The sequence below is a fragment of the Acanthaster planci genome, linkage group LG18, assembly GCF_054643075.1.
Source record: "Acanthaster planci isolate LZ-2023a linkage group LG18, COTS_SCS, whole genome shotgun sequence".
In the NCBI taxonomy this organism is placed as follows: Eukaryota; Metazoa; Echinodermata; class Asteroidea; order Valvatida; family Acanthasteridae; genus Acanthaster; species Acanthaster planci.
In genome coordinates this window covers 6,650,012-6,670,045 of record NC_141794.1, presented here as the reverse complement: position 1 = coordinate 6,670,045, position 20,034 = coordinate 6,650,012, and the positions used below count along the sequence as shown (strand labels likewise).

Below are 20,034 nucleotides of genomic sequence, written 5' to 3'. Positions count from 1 at the left end.
AGATTTCTTGAAAGTAATATATTGTGTAGGTGCCTTAATTGGCTTTCATCTTATTGAGCCCTTTCTTTCCTTCACAACAGCAGCCTCCGCAGCATACACAAAACTGATACCAGCATTCAAACAGCAACACGGGGATCTGTTGTCCACAGATGTATATCATTACTGAATGTAGATGAACCAACATTCAGTTTTGTCTCTAAAGAGCGGTTTCAGGTTACACGATATGACAATGATGTATGTGAAGCTGTAGCTGAAGTATCAGCGGTATATCGACAACAGGTGGTTCAGTTACTCGAAATGGTTCTCCAAGCCCTTGCAGAATTCCAACAGCAAAAAGGAAGCATATATGGCTTTGGTGATGAAGAGGAAGGTAGCAAATATGCTTTGTCTAAGATGGATGCCCAAAAGCTGCAACAGGCTCCTATTCACAACCTCGATGCAGAGCGCAGTGTTGGCTTAATAAACTACAAGCTTTCAGAAAGGGGAGCAAAGCAGCTTGCCAGTGCATTTCTGCGCAAGTCAAAGCCAAATCAGTGGATCTCATCACTGAGACCTCCTGGCTCCTTCCGTGAGTATGGCAATGTAGCCAAAGTAACCATACCAGAAATAATGAGGAAGTGGAATTCAGCACAGGAGGAACTTAAAAAGAAAGGCCTAAAGGACAAAGAAATTGCAAACATAGCTTTTGAACGCAGAAAGAACAATGATCTCGATAAACTTAAATCTATGGGTGGACCATTCACGGCCTCAGCTCAGGTAGATGAGTATATGCAATCCGTCAGTGCAGATGAAAAGACAAAGGCTGATCGGTTACCTTGAGGTTCGGTATGCGAGAGACACTGCACTTCCCTTGCCCAAAACGAGTGATATATTCCGAATAATGAAGAGCTACAAGAAACTTTCTGCCACGACCTATGCAGCAAACTTAAAGCTACACCTGAGCAACATCACTGCCAAAGCATGTGCCATAATGGATGATTTTACAAAGGCCATGGACTCTCTTTTGAACAAGTAGTCTTCAGCAATTCTGTACATGTATGTACATGTACGTTTACACATTTCCTATGGGATTCCACACAAACATAGTAACTGATGATTGGTGGAACTGATTTTAAGTAGTAAAAACATGATTAATTGGTTGCTGCATGTGTAAAAGTTGTGTTATCGCAACCTGTAAAATTTCATCTTCAAATGCAAATGACGAGCCCTGACTTGAAGTGTGTACAATTGTTATATTGAACCAAACACTATTCCAAAGAGGTCTCAGCAACAGATTATTTTGTCAAAGCAAGTACAAGAGATTGCTCATATCCACTGGTTTACAGTACGTGTATTTCAAAAGGCTATAGATTATATTTGAACTTCGTCCTTCATTCTTTTATTCAGCCATTTTCGGAGGACAAGAGAGACATTTTCACGTTATAGCATGGGCAAAATTGGACTTTTAAACCACTCCAAATGTATTTTCCATCCAGCAAATAATCATACATGTACATGTATATGTGAGGGTCTAGGGTTTCCCCTTGAAGAACATGACGTCATGTAGTTGGGCACCTTGTTTGCATGTGACCTTTGTGTAGCAAGGTGCTATTTGGTTGGTCAACTCGTGGTAAAACAGGGTCAATATTTCGGTATTATTTCGTATGTTGTTATTTTCATGTCATTCTGTTTAATTTCCAAGTACAAGTCACTAATACTACATGGTTATTTAGGCCTGGTCATTTGTTACGGGTAATTAACTTGTCACCTTCATGGTCAGTGTAGTGATATTTGACGTGCCGGTATGCACCCTGTGAACTCGTGGGCTTCGGGGGTCGATTGACCTAAACAAGACCATGCCGTTCTCTGCCGTCATACCGTGCTTAGGAGTCCATCAATGTGATTAATTGAGGGGCTTTGAGAGCCCAGACGTTTGATGAGTTTGCAGTACAATGTCTCATGTTTTGATGTTGTCAGGTACTTTTACGTATTTATATATCGGGTTTTGCCCTTACCCAACGCAAGCTCTCGGACAAACACTGAGCATACAGTGTTTATTAATATATACGTTGGGTAAGGGCAAAACCCGTTATATAAATTAACATCTCCCCAACGCAAAAATACATCTTGAAAATAGTTCGCGGTACCCGCTGCTTCACCTGACTCGGACCGGCCAACCGACCCCGGCAAGCTCGGTGGTCGAGTGGTTAACACGTCTTCACCAGTAAGCAGGAGGTCGTGGGTTCGAGTCCCACCCGGGTAAGCTTGTGACTTTTTCGCAAGCTCTCGGACAAGCACTGAGCATACATTGTTTATTAATATATACGTTGGGTAAGGGCAAAACCCGTTATATGAATTAAGAACTCCCCAACGCAAAAATACATCTTGAAAATACTTTTACGTACTTCCATTACGTGTGCACATTTTGGGGTTGTTTTGTGACGCTTGGTGTGGGAAAACGTTCTGCCCTGGTTATCTCGTATTACATAGGCATACATTTGTATTGCGCTTATATTTACACAGACGGGTTGTATCTCAACGTGGCATAATATGGTGAAAAAAAGTCTTATAACCATAAGATTACCTTGTGATATTCCCCTTGTTTGTTCATCTGGGTATAATTGCAATATCGTAAGCTGAGTTATAATTTGAGCTCCTTGCATGATTAGATGTGCATCATACTTCGCCAGGTTGTGTACAAGCACGGCAACGGGTGTTTGAGTTGGTACCACTCTTAACTTGAGATTACAATCGTCATGCGCCGGACCTCGATATATTGCCCGTTACGTGACAGAGATCTCTGACTTTGCAAAACTTGTTAATGGGTTTCTCACAGATCCAGCATGCATTTGATTTATCATAGATTTCTTGTAACTCGTGCGATTAAACGAGGGGCTTTGTTTTCGTTAGTCATGGAAACTTCTCTAGATAACGATTGCCCGAATTTAACGGCTGCGTCTTGGCCTCTATAGGTTTCGCGACTGATGCAAATACCGTCGCATCGAGTGACTGTGTAAGAATACCCGCTAGGCTTGTGGATCTGTTTTGACCGTGTTTAATTGTTTTGACGAGACACACTCCAAAACAGACTCGAAATCTGCGTATATGACAAATGGAGAGTCTTGCTTGTTCTTGCAGTTTTCAAACTTGAGAATATTTTGGTTCTTTGCAGGTAACTCTACTTTGGAACGCGCGGTGTCCATTCCTTGACAGTCTTCTTGGTGTTTGCCGAGTCTTTCTTCTGTAGGAAACTGAGATAGACAGTTGAAGCACCAATACGATTTGCCGTTGTGATTGTTGACGCCGCCCATTAACCGAGAGAAATTTGTAATTAATCCAACAAAAATGGCCTGTTTCACCGTTGTGACGTGACGACGTTTGACGACGTTGTGATTTTGTTTTTGTATTCATGTCTCTATTTATATATAGGTTTTTCTATTTTTTTCATTTTTTTCTCAAAGCTTCAAGGGCAGAACAAGTTTTTCCGGGAAGTACAGAAATCCCGGGAAATTCCCTTTTTTTCTTTGGGGGTCACGAATTCTGGAGAGGGAATTCCCCTTTTTTGTTTGGGGGTCGTGAGTTCTGGTTCGGGGAGTCCTTTTTGTTTGGGAGTCACGAGTAAAAAGGGGGAGCTGGCCCAGAACTCTCTTTGGCATACTACTTTTGTGCATTTCAATTTAGCAACTAAAAATAAGCCACCCCTTAATCTCCCTAATTGCCTTCATAAATTTATACCACTGGTGTCAGTGCTTATATACGCTTCACAGAATGGAAAATAAACCCTTCTAGAAAGCAGGCAAAATGATCCTTTAGATGCATTGTTGGGAAATAGCCCTATTTTCGCAGGTATTGACATTTGCAGAACTGTCTTTGAACCATGGATGCGTTTCAACAAGATTTTTGTCAATTATCTTCTTGATAGCTGCAAATGATGGACGACACCATAAGTTTGTATGGCATCTGTATCCGATTTCTCCTGTACATTCGCTGTCAGTACCTAGGGACAAACGGGACACATTTGCTTTCTTACAAGTGATTTTTCCCCTGAATCGTGCGCATCACCTAAACAATCTTCTCTGCTTCTGAAGTGCCATGGAGATCAAACTTGCTACAGTCACCCTGTCCAATCAATTCATTGATGCCACTGACCACTTGACTGGCCTTTTAATGAAACCAGATAAAAACGCAACATAATTCATTCATTAACGTAGACGCATGTACATTTTCAGTTGAACTCGTTTTCATTCTGATAATACAAAGGCCTTCAGCAGAAGTCCAAATTACCTTTTATTTTTTATGTCCATCTGTACAAACATGTAAAATCATTCAGTTCTCTTTTGTTCCAGTTAATGCTGGTCACTCAACATTTCCTTGCTCACTAAACTCATGGCAACACAATATATTAAAAATCTTGTCAAAGGCAAAGAGGACAGTGGCAAATTAAAGTGGCCTTTCAAGAGAGCAATACAACAAGGTGTTCCCTTGCACAAAACAAAAAGTATGATTTTGTCATGGAAGTATACATGTATAATAAAATTCCTCTAACAAATTCTACAAATTTGTTGTACCATTTCAGAGGCCTTGCTGCTGATCATTGCACTAAAAATGGGTGTCATTCTCACATGCTAGACTGAGATACATGTACATATACCCTCAGCTTTTGCACTGTCATCATTTTTCTCTCTACAAACAAGTCTTGGCTAACCTAACTTTTGAAGTTGGGCTGGAAATTGGAAACAGCCATTCATTTTCTTCATCATAAGGTTACAGCAGAGTGCCAACATTACCAAATCTTAACTTTTTTCACTGCTTATTGGTTTAGCAGATCTTACTACAGCTTTCATGGTGCCGGAAAGTGCCGCCACAACTCTCTCTTATTGAAAATTTCTCAATGTTGCAGTCCTAAGCTCGATTTCTCTGCATGGAAATCGGTCAACCTCCAACCACACACGATTCTCCTCTTGCAGAAACTGTCTGGTATCATGATACACTGTCTTCCCAAGCATTTTGCTGTACTGACCTGAAAGAAAACAACTATTTTAAGTCATAGCAATGCGTATTCTGAGCCTTGACCTTTCTCCCATTTCGTGAACAAAGTATGAAAATCTGTGGAGGCCAGTGTGCCAAAATGTCAACTTCCCATTGACCATGTGATATGTTAAATTGACATGTATGACATGCACGAGACCAATGTGAATGTAATAAAAAAACTCTCATATTACATTGCGACTTCACATGCATGTACAAATACTTGGAATGTATGCAGAAACTTTTTTATTTCATGATCTGGATTTACAAGTTTCCTTGCGGTAGCAAACCTTACATAAGAAGTCAGTTGGAAAAGGAATGCTCAAATCTAACATTATGTTATTGTGTACCTGTAGTACCAACAGTAAGTGAATTTACCTTTTACAAGGCACTTGAAGCAGAAATGCATGTAGACCCCAGCACTTGGTCCATGAAAGACCCTTGGCCTGCCCTGGGATGTCATGGATATGAAGCGTGATTCCAGCCTTAAGGGTGAACTGCTGCTTCCTAAACCCATCAAAGATTTCCACTCCTCCTGAAGTTAAACCAGCTCATCAAGTAGTGGTTCATAGTAGACATTGATGTTGGCTAGTGCTGATGGTCTACATAATCCTGGACGTTGCGGAGGAGATGAGCATTGCCGGAGATAGAGCAGCCTGCAACAGGGCAGGTCTGGTCGACATGGACTACACTTGGAAGGACACGATGTAAATTGTTGGCAAGACCTTTAGCAATTATTTTGTTATTGGCATCAAACAAAGAGATGGGCCTCCAGTTGGAGAGGTCCTCTTGACAGCCCTTGCCTTTAAAGAGTAATTAAATAAGACCTCCCCGTTGACTGGAACTACAATGATCACAAACAAAGGAATACTAAATCACAGAAACGAGATCAGGACCTAAAAGGTCAAAAAAGGTCTTATAAACTTCAACCAGAAGCCCATCAGACCCCGGGGTTTGCCATGCCCATCTCTGACAATGCCTGCTTAGCCTCCACCTGTGTCACCGGGTCCTCAGACAATAACTGCTCATTTGGGCCAAATGACTCTTCAAGAACCCCACAAAAGAAATCCACATCCTCCTGCCTGCATACAAACCCTGATAGAAATGGCAATAGATTGTCACCAGACCACTGCATTTGTGAGTTTGGTTGTGGTTGGAGGCACGGCTACCAGAATTGAACTCCCGCCAGCAGACAGAGCACCGATAGACATAGTTGAATGTCATCCGGGGATGGATTTGCTTCTGATGACGGGTCAGCGCTTGCTGAGCATGTTAGTTGGAGTGGCAAACCACATAACTCCATCTCCGACAGAACGGGTACAGGAAAACCTGGTCCACCGTTCCCGATTCCTCGGAGAACCCAGACATGAGATGAACTTTCCCCATGTGTCGCCGGAGGCCATCGGCCAAAAGAAACGACCTCTGGCACAGCGCAAACGGGACGGCATTATCCTTTTTCCACAGCCTCACCCGTGTTAGGAGGACCCAGAAAGGCCCCTGAGCATGCATCCACTGGGTGTTGGGGGGCCAAGACCCTTCCCTCAGAGAGGGAATTAGCCGGGTCCAAGCTCACATCCGAAGTTGCTCACGAGTCCTCCATCAGCCAAAGACAGACAGCCCAATACCTCTGTACAGCTCCGGTAGTCCTCTTCCGCCAGATCGGGTAAACCCTTCGCAACCAGTTTGGGTAGTTCAAGCCCCTTTGAGATCACAGATCACACTGAAAAAAAGATTAACCACATGATCTTAGCCAAAAGGCCGAGGTGGGGGTGACAAGATCATGATCTGACATGGGAAAGGCGTCGATCGCGCTCTCATGGAACACATAAAACCAGTCAATGCAAGTGGCACACGTCTGGTCATGCGATTGCCACATAAATCTGCACTGTTCAGGATGATGTGCCCGCCAACAATCCACAAGGTCGTACTGTCTCACGATTTTTTGTATTTCATGGCAACTCCCAAGACTTCATTATATTATGCCCTCCTTTCGAATTAAGATGAAGGTTATCAATACAACTAATATCACCACCCAGGATAACACCGTGACGAGGCAGCCACGGAGACCGCTGTGCTGGCCCGGTGGGTAGATCTCTTGGGAGAGGCAGGCAGATAATCAGTGTGACTTGGTCTTCCTTCTGGGGGAGGGGGAAAACTTCTCGTCGCAGGCCTCTGGTTGGGGGGTTGCTCATCTTTTGTATCAGTGTCGCTATAGGGCCTTGCAGATGGTTAGCGAAGGACCGTGGGTACTGCCGCCTGACGTGGCCGGCTTCCATACAAGTCAAGCACTTGACTGGGTTAGAGCACCGGTCATCCCGATCTCCTGGTTGCTGGCAGATGTAGTAAACAAGGGTTGGACACTCTGCTGCCTTATCGTACTTCCAGCAGGAAAGACCCAACCGAATGTAAGACTGGATGGGCCTTTTGAGTTCCATTCTTGCTTAGTGCTTATCATTCTCCCACCCTACATGGCGTTGCCATCGCCCTCGATGCACATTCAGCACATTACCATATGAAGACAACACCATATGAACAGCAACATCGGAAAATTCATATGGTGCCATACGTTGTAAGCTTTCCAGCAGCCGTCACAGCGATAGCGTTGTTACCGATCCGCATCGATGCTGCCTAGTTCCGTCATCTGGCGTAGTCACCGCCCAATGCTTGGCCCCAACCTGTTGTACGCACAGCACTTTTTCTTCCCCGGCCTCTCGAGCAATCAATTCACAGACATTCTCGTAGCCTTCTCTCTCATCTGGATGAAGCAAAACCGTCTTCTTTCGGTGGAGAGACATGACGATAGGAGTGTAGTAATACCAGAAGTGTTAACACATGATATTAGCCAAAAGGCCAAGAAGCGATAAAGATTAGTATGTTCCACATTACGCAGCTCCTGATAACCACTCGACCGTGACAGTACAGGACGAAATGACCTTGTACTTTTGCCAAATTCATTAACTGTCTTCCACTGAAAAAGATTGATTTGTATCAATCATCCTGAGATTTCTCCATATACTTGTGCACACTGCTGCGCTACCTCCGTCCATGGTTTCGTGTTTAGTAGGGCGCTGTCTTCATTACGGTGTCATCTGCTGTGGATAGGATGCCTGTAGCCTGTGTTATTATATGGTTTGAATGTCAGCATCAACATTTGAGTCAAAGTAATCAAAGCCACCGGCCCTACAAATCCGTGAAGATGTAGTGCGTGGTGGCTCAGGTCGGCAGGCTACACATGGTGCGAGCAGTCTTCACTAGCTGTCTTCGGGGACGCCGCAGGCGTTTCTTCAGGCAGTCACCCGCCCGAAGTGTGTAGGCCAGGCAGGGCTGCACGACAGTCGGAATGGCGTTCAGTTTCTGCCATGAGGCCAGTAGTGATGTTTCGATTCACTGGATATCTCTGTCATCTTTGTCACCAGGGTCAGCAGGCTGTCGTCAGTGTGGTAAAGGCCACTAGGAACACCAAGGTAGCGATAGTGCTCTTCTTCCTTCAGTGCTGGGATGACTTTTTTCTGCACGGTGTATGTAGTGGGAAGAACATTGGTCCCCCTTCGGCATTCAAGGGACAGAGTAGCACACTTTGGTTTGAATTTCAGGGTGGGCTTGGTGGCCTAGGTGTTTTTTCCTTAAAAAACAATCAACGCTTCATATTTTGCTGCTATATACCGGGGGTCTATTTCAGCAATCAGATGTTTCAGTTTGTTCAATTTCTTTGAGGATTTGAGGAAGCTGCCATGTGCCCCCCTCTATCCGGGGCAGCTTGGCTGACAAGTTCCACAGGGTGTACAAAGTGATGGCTCCAGTAGAGCCAGAAGCTATGCGATCTTTCCGCACATTCCACTACTTCTCAACTTAGAAGTGTTATGAGTGGATCGTAACGAGCAAGAACAGGTTTGGTTGTAATTCTTCAGAGATTTTCTTTGGTACTTTTAATTGGGTGGGAAGTAACCATGGTAATGTAAAACTCAAATCCTCAAAGAAATTGAACAAACAGAAACATCTGATTGCTGAAATAGACCCCCGGTATATAGCAGCAAAATATGAAGCGTTGATTGTTTTTTAAGGAAAAAACACCTATTTGAAGAAAAGTGGACTCGGGGCTAAAAGGGGACAGCTCTTAAAAAGTTTTTCAGTTCATTCATAACCAAAACAATGACACAAATTACCAATGTTTGACTTTGACTTTGTTTGTTGGAGGAAAAAGACAAAAAGTGTACTTATTTTTATCCAACTTGAAGGTGTTGCCAGTGATTGAGTGGTGTTATTCAATACGGTTATGAGAAATGTACTTGAAGGTACAAACTAAACGTTTAAGCAGAGTATATGTAGTCAAATGAAAGCTGGAAGTTTCAAGTCTTCCTCAAATTCAAGTTTCAAGCATTAAAACATGGCCGACTTCGAGGCATTTCAGGCACTTGTGTTCCTGGCAGTCCTTGGCCATATGGCCATCACTCCCACAACGAGCACAGGTACGAACCTGGCCCGGGTGTGAGATCCAGGCATTTCTGTTGCCTTTCCGGATGACGGAGGGAATGGGCTTCGTCACCCTCATCCGGTACTGCAATTGCCATTGAACACGGTGGGTTCGTTCGGGAAGGTACAGAAGCGACCCTCCAAAACTTGTCCAAAACACCCCAAAATCAACCTAACAACATTATCATTGATATCCAAAGACACATATTTCACTGTAACCACAGTAATACAATTAAAATCTGTAACAACACAGTCATCCAATTGTTCCAGTTTTGGCACAAACTCACAACAAAGGCACGATGATTTAAACTTTACATCGTGCATATTACCAGGGAGCTGGCAACTAGATAGCCAGTTGTAGAAGCTCCTAGCTGCTTCAGGCGATGAAATAACCTGTCTGAAGAAAACGGGCCATTGAACCGAAGCTTGACGACACCAGCCCTCGTAAGCATAGTCATATTCTAATATGAAAGACCGTCAACTGCACGGCTTAAAATAAGCAAACAGTGACAAAGCAAATAGAACACTGCACTCATGAAGAAAGCACAGACCACAACTGCTGGACTATGCAGAGAAAAAAGGAAGAAACTTACCGGACCTGCACAGAACTACCCAAATGTTCACATGGTCAACTCTGCGCAAGTACCTAACTGACACTGTATGGAAGTCACAAGATGGCGCCCTTCACAGTTGTCCCGCGGTGTCTCTTCACTCAGCGCAATGCTTCACCCAAAGTGATCCCAACATTTTTCTCACTAATAGATTGTTTATGATGTGGACAGGAATTTGGCCAAAGTCCAAGGTAATTTCCTCGTTTACTGTCATGGTCGAGAGGTTATCTGGGGATGCGTAATATGGAAAATACTAATCTTTATCGCTTCTCAGCCTTTTGCCTAAAATACGTTGTGTGGCACTTTGCTAACATTTTTGCCATTAAAGGCCTTTATACGACCTTCGTGTCGACAGTTTGACACTTTTTTGTGAAGTCTACTTTTTTAACGCCTTTTGGAAGTCTGCGTTTCTACGCCTTTTAATTTAAGTCTACTCTTCTGTGCCTTTTTTTCTATGCCTTGGTTAAGATTTTATTAACGCAAGAAATTGGATAGAAATTTTTTGACCTGGTGTTTGCTTGCACTTTTCTTCCGTGGCAGAGAGCACAGACTTTTCTTTCGGAACCATAGCAGTGTATGGTCTGTTTTTTTTTTTTCATTGTGTTTGTTCAAGAACGATGCTATTCCTGGATGTCAGGGAGTTTCATATCAGGGAGTGGCCATCGCACGATGCATTACATCTCCCTTGACGTCGACGACAATGTTGTTTGGAGACTTCTTTCAAGGTACGGTGAGGTTCTCCAGAGTCGGTTTTGTACCCACGGTGGAGAGCCCACCGTATTTAATGGTACCCGACAATGGGGGATGAAAATCCGGTCTCATATTCCGTCTTTTATCTGGGTAGGCAACAGAAACGCACGGGTTTCTTACATCGGGCAACCCCGGACTTGTGCAAAGTGCGGACAGCAGGGCCACTTTGCCAATTCCTGTAGGGAGAGGAAGTGCTATAAGTGTCTGGGGGTGGGGCACGTCGCTTCAGCGTGTCCCAATAGAGTGGTCTGCAGTGCTTGCGGGGGAGGGTCACAATTTCAAAATAAGCCCCAACTCCTTTGCAAGCGCCATCGTTCCAAGGCGTACCCGGGCCCAGGTTGTCTTGGAGGAGACGTCCCAACCCTCACAGATTGAGGATGTACCTCAGTCGTCGGCCAATAACAATACTCTTTCCTCTTCGAATACCAAAGACGAGACTGCCACCGAAGAGTTTTCTTCTCAATATAGTAACCCTGCTACAGTTGTTGATTCCACTGAGCGACCTTCATTGCGTTGTAATGCTTGCAATATGCAAGTAGGCCCTTATGACCCAGGCGCTTTATGCATTTCCTGTGAATGTCCAATCGGTCATAGAATGATACGGGTCTTGAATTGTGCCAATTGCATGAATGTGAATGGCCCGCCGCAGATAGTCTGTGTCGAACCTGAATGTAACTCATTTCTTCTTGAGTACCAGGAGCGAACTCGCAATGTTCCCCATGAAAAGAAGGGAAAACCCACATCTGCTATCAAACAGGTTCATTCCGTCTCTTCATACGAAGAAGAATCACAATCATCCAGAACTGATGCTCAGACTCCGATGATTGTCGTCAATAGTGAGCCCCCTTTGTTGAGTTCGGACTCAGAGTCCATGTTGACCTGTTCTCTCAGCTACGGAGGCGCCACCACCACCAGCAAAGAAAGGTCAAAGTTTGGCCTCTGTTTGAAAGGCCAAAAATAAACTACGTACAGCCAAATTGCCAGTTATGGAGGGTTCATCCATTTCCTCTCGTGTTCCTGGGTGACTGGGGCAAGTTTAGACATGGCCACAATTAGTGGAACACGGGACGAATCCCCCGTGGTGATCTCTAACTTGTTCAGCGTGTAAAACAATAGTGGACTCTGCCTAGTCGGATCATCTTGTCTCCCAGCATACCAGTTATGTTCTGGGTATGGAAGTGCTGGATATCAAGTTAAAGTTTAGATATTAATTTTCTTCTATTCCACATGTGTTCTCCAACAGTTTTCCTTACGGTTTCTCTTTTGCTTTCCAGTACGGCTTCCGCAATTTCGTTAAGTGTTAATGGTATGCATGATCCTCATAGGAGGACTCGCGTCTTTCAGTTTTGTTCCCAATACGATATTTCCTGCTTGCAGGAATGTCGTGTCACCTCCGCTGATCTAGATTTGTGGAAAAGAGGAGGCGGGGACGGATGTTTGCCAGTTTTGGCACCTTTTCCTTCAGTGGCACTACAGTTCTTCGTTCTCACCGATGTCGCTTTAGATTTTGTGATACCTCTGTTGATTCCGAGGGGCGCATAGTTGGTGGTACTATAAAGAGTCCAGGAGGGAGTGTGCGGCTTTGTGCCATCTATGCTCCCTCAGAGCCCCATTGTCGTCGTGGTTTCTTGCCTAATCGTGACTTTTATTTGCGGGGAACGCTCCCAATTATCTAGTCCGGTGATTTCAATTGTGTTTTAGATGCGAGCTTGGACGGTCGGGGTTCCGGTAACACGTCAAGTGCTATTGGAGCCGGGAGTTGCGTTCACTGGTATCCACCTTTTCGTTAATTGACTGTTGGAGGAAACTTCACCCGTCTGTTTGTTCTTATGCTTGGCGCAATGCTGCCAAATTTGTGTTCAGCAGATTGGACCACTTTTACACGTCAGGCTGTGTCAAGGTGGATTCTTGTTCACACTTGCCCTGTTATTTTTCTGATCACAACTCTGTCCTCTTGAAATTTGCATTTCCTTCAGCTCCCGATATGGTAGTGGTTTTTGGAAATGCAACGTTGCTGTTTTTTTCTGATCGGCAATTCATACAAGCTTTTCCTCAGCCTACTTAGGTTGGCGTTCACTCCGGGAGGGGTCTGACAATGAACTCCTCTGGTGCGAAGACGTCAAACTTAGGTCCAAAGGCTTTATCATGCGGTATTGTGCTTGTCTCGCTCAAAAAAGACGTAGACAGCGAGAAAGCATTTTGTCTTCTTTGAAGGAGATTTCTTTATGTCTTGATAGTGGGGTGTGCTTGCAGCAAGATATGACTCCTTGAAGGAGAAACTGAAGCATTTGGATGATGGCGAAGAAGAGGGGGCTCGGGTACGCTCTCGGACTGACCTAAATGACGGGAGAAAACCGTCCAAATATTTTTTTCAGTTGGAATCAGAGCGTCGTCGACAGACACTGATATCTTCTGTTCGAGGCCCTGATGGTACTGAAGTCAGGGCCTCAGCAGACATTGCCAATATTTTTCGCTCGTACTCTGAGTTGTTTGGTCACGAGCCCATTGGGGAAGGGCCCCAGTCCCCTTTCTTAGATGTGTTGACGTCAAGAGTTCCGGAGGACTTTTATCAAGAACTTACAGTCCATTACAGCTGAAGAAACTGCCAGCAGCCCTCCGCGGGATTCCCAGTAGTAAAACGCCGGAAGGGGATGGACTTCCGAAAGAAATCTACTCGTTTCTGGGAGCTGATAGGCCCGGGTTTCTTGAGAGTCTTTCATGGAATCTTCGCACCTTGTCTGATTCCCAAGGAGTGGGGATTGGAAAAAATAGGAGATCCTCTGGATCCCCGTAATAAAAGACCGATTTCGCTTCTTAATGTTGACTATACGACCCTATCAAAGGCCTTGTGTCTTCGTTTGGGCAAGGTATTGCCGGATATTATCGGTCCTTTTCAGACATGTGGGGTCAAAGGAAGGTCCATCCACGACGATATCAGACTCTACCACGATCTGATTGAGTATGTGAATAGCAAAAACCTTGATTTTCTTGTAATTTCATTGGACCAGCAGAAGGCCTTTGACAGGTTGAATTGGAACTATTTGTTTAAAGTAATGGAAACTTTTGGTTTAGGTCCAATTTTTTTGCGCTGGGTCAAGCTTTTGTATACAGACATTCAGGGTTTGGCCACCTTTTTTGTCCAACCCCTTTGTTTTATCGAGGGGGTTGCGACAAGGTTGCACCCCTCTTTTATATGTCCTTTTCTTTGAACCATTTGCCGCTTCTGTTATCCGTGACCGTCGTATTGACGGTCTGGTGCTTCCTGGTAGCAATGACATGCAGTGTAAAGTTCTACAATACGCAGATTACACCACTCGTGTTATCCGGGACCGCAGGTCTTTGAGGCGGTTGTTTGGCGTCATCCAGCAGTTTGAATTAGCAAGCGGGTCACGTCTAAATATGCAAAGAGCCATGGTCTCATGTTGGGCTCTTGGCCGTCTGATCTTTCCTCTCTAGTTCCTATCAAATGGACTCGAGATCCCATCAAGATTAATGGTGTTTTTCTTGGGAAGGGTAATATGGGCGCCAGGAGCTGGAAAGATCGAATTCCCGCCCTTCTTACTTGTATCAATAAATGGAAGGGTCGCAAACTGTCCCTTATAGGCAAAGTGTTAGTTGTCCATTCCATTATCTTGTCTCCTCTGTATTATTTAGCACCAGTATACCCTCTCCCTGCCTCCGTGGAAGGATTGATCTTTTTTTATATAACAGACGTTTTTTCCTGTTATCCCGTTTCTGTGAGCTGTTGAACCATGGCACATTGTACCTGCTGGAAGAGAATTTGTGAGGTACATGTCTTTCTTAAAGTTCCTGCAATTTCTTACTGTAGGGATGTGTACTTTTTAATGTGCGTATATTTAACGAATGTATGGGTTGTAAATTATTAATGTGGGCCTAATTTATTATTCAATATTCATCCAGTCATGTACTTACCTCCACCTTTAAGTTGTAATTTTCCGTTCACAAACAGGCCTTAATACTCCTTGTTTAAGTGCCAAGCCTAATGGGATATGATTGGTACAATTGTCATTTATATTAATTCCTGTTTGTTATAATAAACTATCACAGCAGTACAAATAATATTTTGTTGGTAATTACGAATCATGGGGGGTTGCAATGAAGAATGGAACAGCGCGCGCATGGGGTCGCTCCTGTATGCCCACCGCGGTCCGCTGTCTTGTGCTTGTACACATGAACCACTGGCTGGACTGCCGGCTGTCCGAATTTATATTCCATTTTGACACTTATTCCGATAAGCCCAACTAAAGATATATGTAACCACCAGCTCCATGCACTCAAGTGTGTCATGTACAGCACCTTGCGTGTTATGAGGATCAATGCACCATTCTTATGTGTGTATAGTGATGTACAGTATGTGCCTTGTTTGTTCATATTGTAGCCGATTCTCGGAGGACTCACATAGAAGAGGGGAGCACTCATTTGTAAGACATTATATTCTTATCTGCATCGGGGTAAGATTGAATTTATTCTCTTATGTCTCTGCTGGTTGCAATATTCCAATTATTCACTTCTGTGCAAATATTATTTTAATATAAATTTATATAAACTTAATCAGTCTTTTATTTAAGAGCTCAATGTATGGAGATCAGAAATTACTATTGTAATTTCACAGCCTCCTTCTGCAGGGGTTTTTCTGCATAGGCTCTCTGATAATAAAATCATCCTCTGGAGTAGACAATCCAAGTTTTGTCAGCATCACTTTTAAGGAGTGATGGACTCCAAGCCACGACCCCGTCGCATTACTGATAAATGCCCATTTTTCTTCAGTGTTTTTAACAGCTGCAAGAACTACATAGTCTGAATGGTAATTGTGAACATCTACTTTGTCGGCCTTATGTCTGAAAAAGACCTAACTGGCAGCCTCTTTCTCGTAGTTTTCAGGTTGATATCAATAACAATGTCATGATCAGAAATTCTATCAACTTCAATTTCAGCAATGCTGCTGTATGCAGTTGCTAGTTAAAACTAAATCAAGAATATTGTGAGTATTCCTTATGACCTAGTAGATTCTCTAACACACTGGGTCAGACCAAATTCTGTAGATGTCAAGTAACTTTTCTTCTATCATCTTGCTGTATCCTTGCCCACTGGAAACTGTTCTATCATTCCAGTTTATGTTAGGAATATTAAAGTATCCCATGACATAAATAGAGTTGCAGTTCAGTTTGGTCTTCAAGGCGCCAACAGATGTCCTGAGCTCATCTAACTGGAGTTCTTTTTGATCATTTGGCGGCCTATAATAGGATCCAATCAGGATAGATTTGTTATGTGGACGCATGATTTCAGTCCAGGCAATTTTGCAATCGCAAATAGCATTTTCAAGTTCACTGGAAACTAAATGTGGATGGTGGCCTGGAAGACACCCCTGCCAGTTGTGTTGTGATAAATTGTGTACAGTCATTTGCAAAAGGTTAGGACCACCCATAGAAAATGCATTAACCTGAAGGAAAACCAAACTGAAACAAATTAACTTTGGTTGAACATTTTTGAAACCATTTCCATGATTTGAAATGTTAAGTTTAATATTCCTTTATTTATGATTGCTTAGACTAGCTTTTTTACCCAAGCTGCCCAACAGACAAAATGTCATTACAAGACCTGCCTTTGCAAAAAATTTCATTCAAGTTGGGTATATAGCACTACAGTGATGTTATTCACCACTGTAAAATCATGTTAAGTAATCATTCAATGAGACAATGAAATGCAGGCCCAGTGACAGAAATACCAATAAAATTCCATTTGGTTTTAAACTTTTGCAAATGACTGTAATTAGATGGAAAAATCTCACCACTACTTATCGACAAATTAATCCATGATTCAGTCCAGCAGATGATATCAGGTTTACATGTACTTATGAGAGCTGCCAAGTCAGCTGTGTTACCTCTAATACACTGACAGTTTCAATTATTAAGAGACATTTGATTTTCAAGCTGACTTTCTTCGTATGTCCGGGTACATGTATAATCCTATCATGCTCATGTAGATGAGATCTCTGAGCCGAGTTCGACTCACTATCAAAGAAGGAATCCTAAAACCTTGCCAGTTCACAATTCACACAGGTCCAGGGGGAGTCAGAAATTTGCAAACAGTTATATGTTAACTTAGATATTCAGGCCAGCATAATGTGCACGCATACAATGGTCAAAAATATCACATTGCACTGCTGGATCAGCATTCCGGACAGATTCATCACAGAAACCACAGGGAGCGGAACAAGTGTTACAGTACCATGGATCAACAGACTGTTGGAGCATTTATGCTCACGCGCAGATATGCCTGAACATTTAGCATGGAACCAGGTGTTACAATCCTCACAATAGATTCCTCTTTCCCACTGCAGGACAAGTTTACTACGTGTTTGACACAGATCAATTGAGTCGGCCCTGGGTTGAGTTCTGTATCCCCACAAACAATAATAGCTAGGATGACAGCGTAATTGGCACAAATGCGAGTAACTCGTTTGCCAGCACTCGACTTTAGCTGTTGTGATGGCATATGCAGCAAGGTGTGAGACGGAGAGAACCCCCCCCGTGCTTTGTGTTGGTCATTGTCTCGCAGGAATCTGGGGAACTTCCTTTCAGACATCTTGGGGGGATGTGTTAAGTAACAATAGTCTGGAATGTGTATAGGGCTTGGACATTTTGGGGGGTACCCCTCGGTCTCATTTCTTGCTGGGTATATGTGATGGGACGGCCAACAGCCTTGCTGTCATCACTATACGCAAAATATTAATTCCATATTTTCCATATCTTTTCCAGTGATGACACCAGGTTCGTAAACAAAGCATTGGGAACCATGGAAAATGTTTGTTAATACAGCCATAAGATTGTTACAAAGGTTTTCATTATAATAGCACTCTTATGTACAATTTTCTGACCAGCATGAATGGAAGGCAATCATACCTATGACAGCACTGATACGAACAGGATCGAGACGCTCCTTCTCAATGGTTGAAGCTAGATGAGCATTCGATTTTTTCCCAGTTATGCTTCTTCCTGTCACTTCTTCTCTCCTGAAAAGTGCCATGAAAAGGTTGCAGGCCAGTTTTGTTGGTGTGTCACTTACTTGAGTGATGGCAATAAGTCGGACTTTTTTAATCAAAATTCCATTCCCGATGTCCACCTGGATAAAAAAAAAACATACAGAATGAAAATTACAAATTCTAATATGCTACATGCAGCAGCTGCGTTCATATACCGCTACTTATGCAGCCACAAAAATTGGAAGCATTTACTGGGGTGGTCACATGTTGTGAGCAGGTTGGAAGTGTGCCTTTATAACCTTTTCCAAATTCTAAATGGCCAAAAAACATGTAGGCATGGCAATGTGCCTTCTGAGATTAGACTTCACATATCATCACCGACACCACGAATTAGCACTCTATTTAAAATAACAAAAGACCTTGAATGCAAGCATTCTAATTTGTGGTGTCGGTGATGATACATAAATCAAACCGAAATACCTTAGGAGAGGCCTTTTTTTTCATTGCTCGAGTTGTCAGTACTTGATGGGCTTGGAGTTGTGGGCACTGACAGTGTTGAGCTGGCAGGGGTCGATGGCGCTGATGAGCTGGCCGGAGTTGATGGCCGTGATGAGCCAGCTGGAGTAGATGGCCTTGATGAGCTGGCCGAGGTGGGCTGCAGAGGAGCTGTCTCTGACGTTAGGCTCCGTTGGAAAATGTCAGAGCTGTCCTGCAGGTTCTGCACTACTTTGTGTAGGTCTGCAATACAAACTAGGAGCAAGATGTCACAAAAACAACAAAATAACAGTCAGTGAAATTAAGCGAAACTTGAAGCCCTTCCAAACAAAGCAAAGTTGAAATTTCTGTTTCAATTTATGCTTGGGAACTTCTAATTAATAACTATCCTACTGTCTTATGACTTTTGGACAAGCCATGGGAACTACATGTATCATTTTACCTTTATAAACCAACACTTCAGCATGTTCTGCCTTCAAGGCCCTGTATTTTGCCTTCAGGACATCATATTTTCGGCACCGTCTACAGCCCTCAGTCGTTTCGGTTGCAGTTTCATCTTGAGTTCTCTGTTCCTGGGCAAGTGCCTTGAGAATATTCTGGCTACTCTGCAGTGGTTTCTTCTTCTGACGTAGCTGAAGATACAATGTAGAAAATTAAGAATTGCATTTTTTTTCACAAGAAGGCATCATTTTTGGGAAGAGACATTTTCTTGCAAAAAAACAATGGTTGTAACCAACGACGCGACACGAACATCACCCCTATTTGGACATCACCCCTAATCACTTATTTATTCAAACGCTTCCTTCGTCCTCTGTCTGATTAGGTTATTTGTACATCCAACATACCCTCAGGATCAACAACTTCCAACCATCCATCCCATTAATATTTGGGTATGTGACTAAGGTCCGCAGAAAGGACGCAGCTGGGCAGATCATTGCAGATAGAAATAGTGGCGTATCTACAGGGGGGAGCAAGGGGGGACATGAGCCCTGGGTGCCACATTTGGGGGTGCCAAAAAGAAGAAGAGAGAAAAAGAAGGAAAAAAAGGCGAAATCGAAAACCAACATTACACCTGTTGTTTCATATCATGGCAACATGGGTCCGATTTGGGGCGGTGTTTTCATATATGGTTTTATTTTACCCTTTAACACGCTACAGATTACTCCACTCAATATTCCCTGCAGGGGTCAAAACAAGCGCCAATACCAAGGGCAGCATTATGTAATGGGGGTGGGGGGCTTGTGACCCTTGATTGCTGGCAGGCTGCAATGGAGAGAACACAGACAAGGTGGTTGGAATAGGAAGTGAATGGTACAGCACTGAAGCATGCTGGACCACACCACCCGGACCAGTGCACCACCCCATCCAGGGTCACTCCACTTTCAAGAAGGGAATCGATCTAACTGTCTACAGTAAGCACAGGTGTAGTGGGCTAAACCAAGTTGAAACTCCAGAAGCAAAAACAAAAAGTGGTGGGGGTGTATCATACAAAAGAAGAAAACAATAAAGAGTAAAATTTTAAGGGGACTAGTAAACAAAAAAGAGGGGGGCACACCTCTTACATCCTCCAACGCTACTCTATTGGCGTCCCTGCCAATACATGTCTGTAGAATAATTTAAATGTTCACTAGTGTTCTTTGATTTCTTCAGTACACTAAACGCTCTGGAGCTTTACCGCGGGTGGATCTCGTGGATCTC

The 20,034-nt window shown here is 43.5% G+C and overlaps 1 long non-coding RNA gene across 1 annotated transcript; it reads right to left on the bottom strand.

Annotated features, from left to right (window-relative positions):
* Positions 1 to 15,023: 15,023 nt before the first annotated feature.
* LOC110990622 (uncharacterized) lies at positions 15,024 to 19,285 on the bottom strand. Its single transcript, XR_002599894.2, has 3 exons — positions 18,779 to 19,285; positions 18,322 to 18,579; positions 15,024 to 17,981 (listed from the first exon to the last, which is right to left on the bottom strand). It is a non-coding gene; the product is annotated as an uncharacterized LOC110990622 (long non-coding RNA).
* Positions 19,286 to 20,034: the final 749 nt, after the last annotated feature.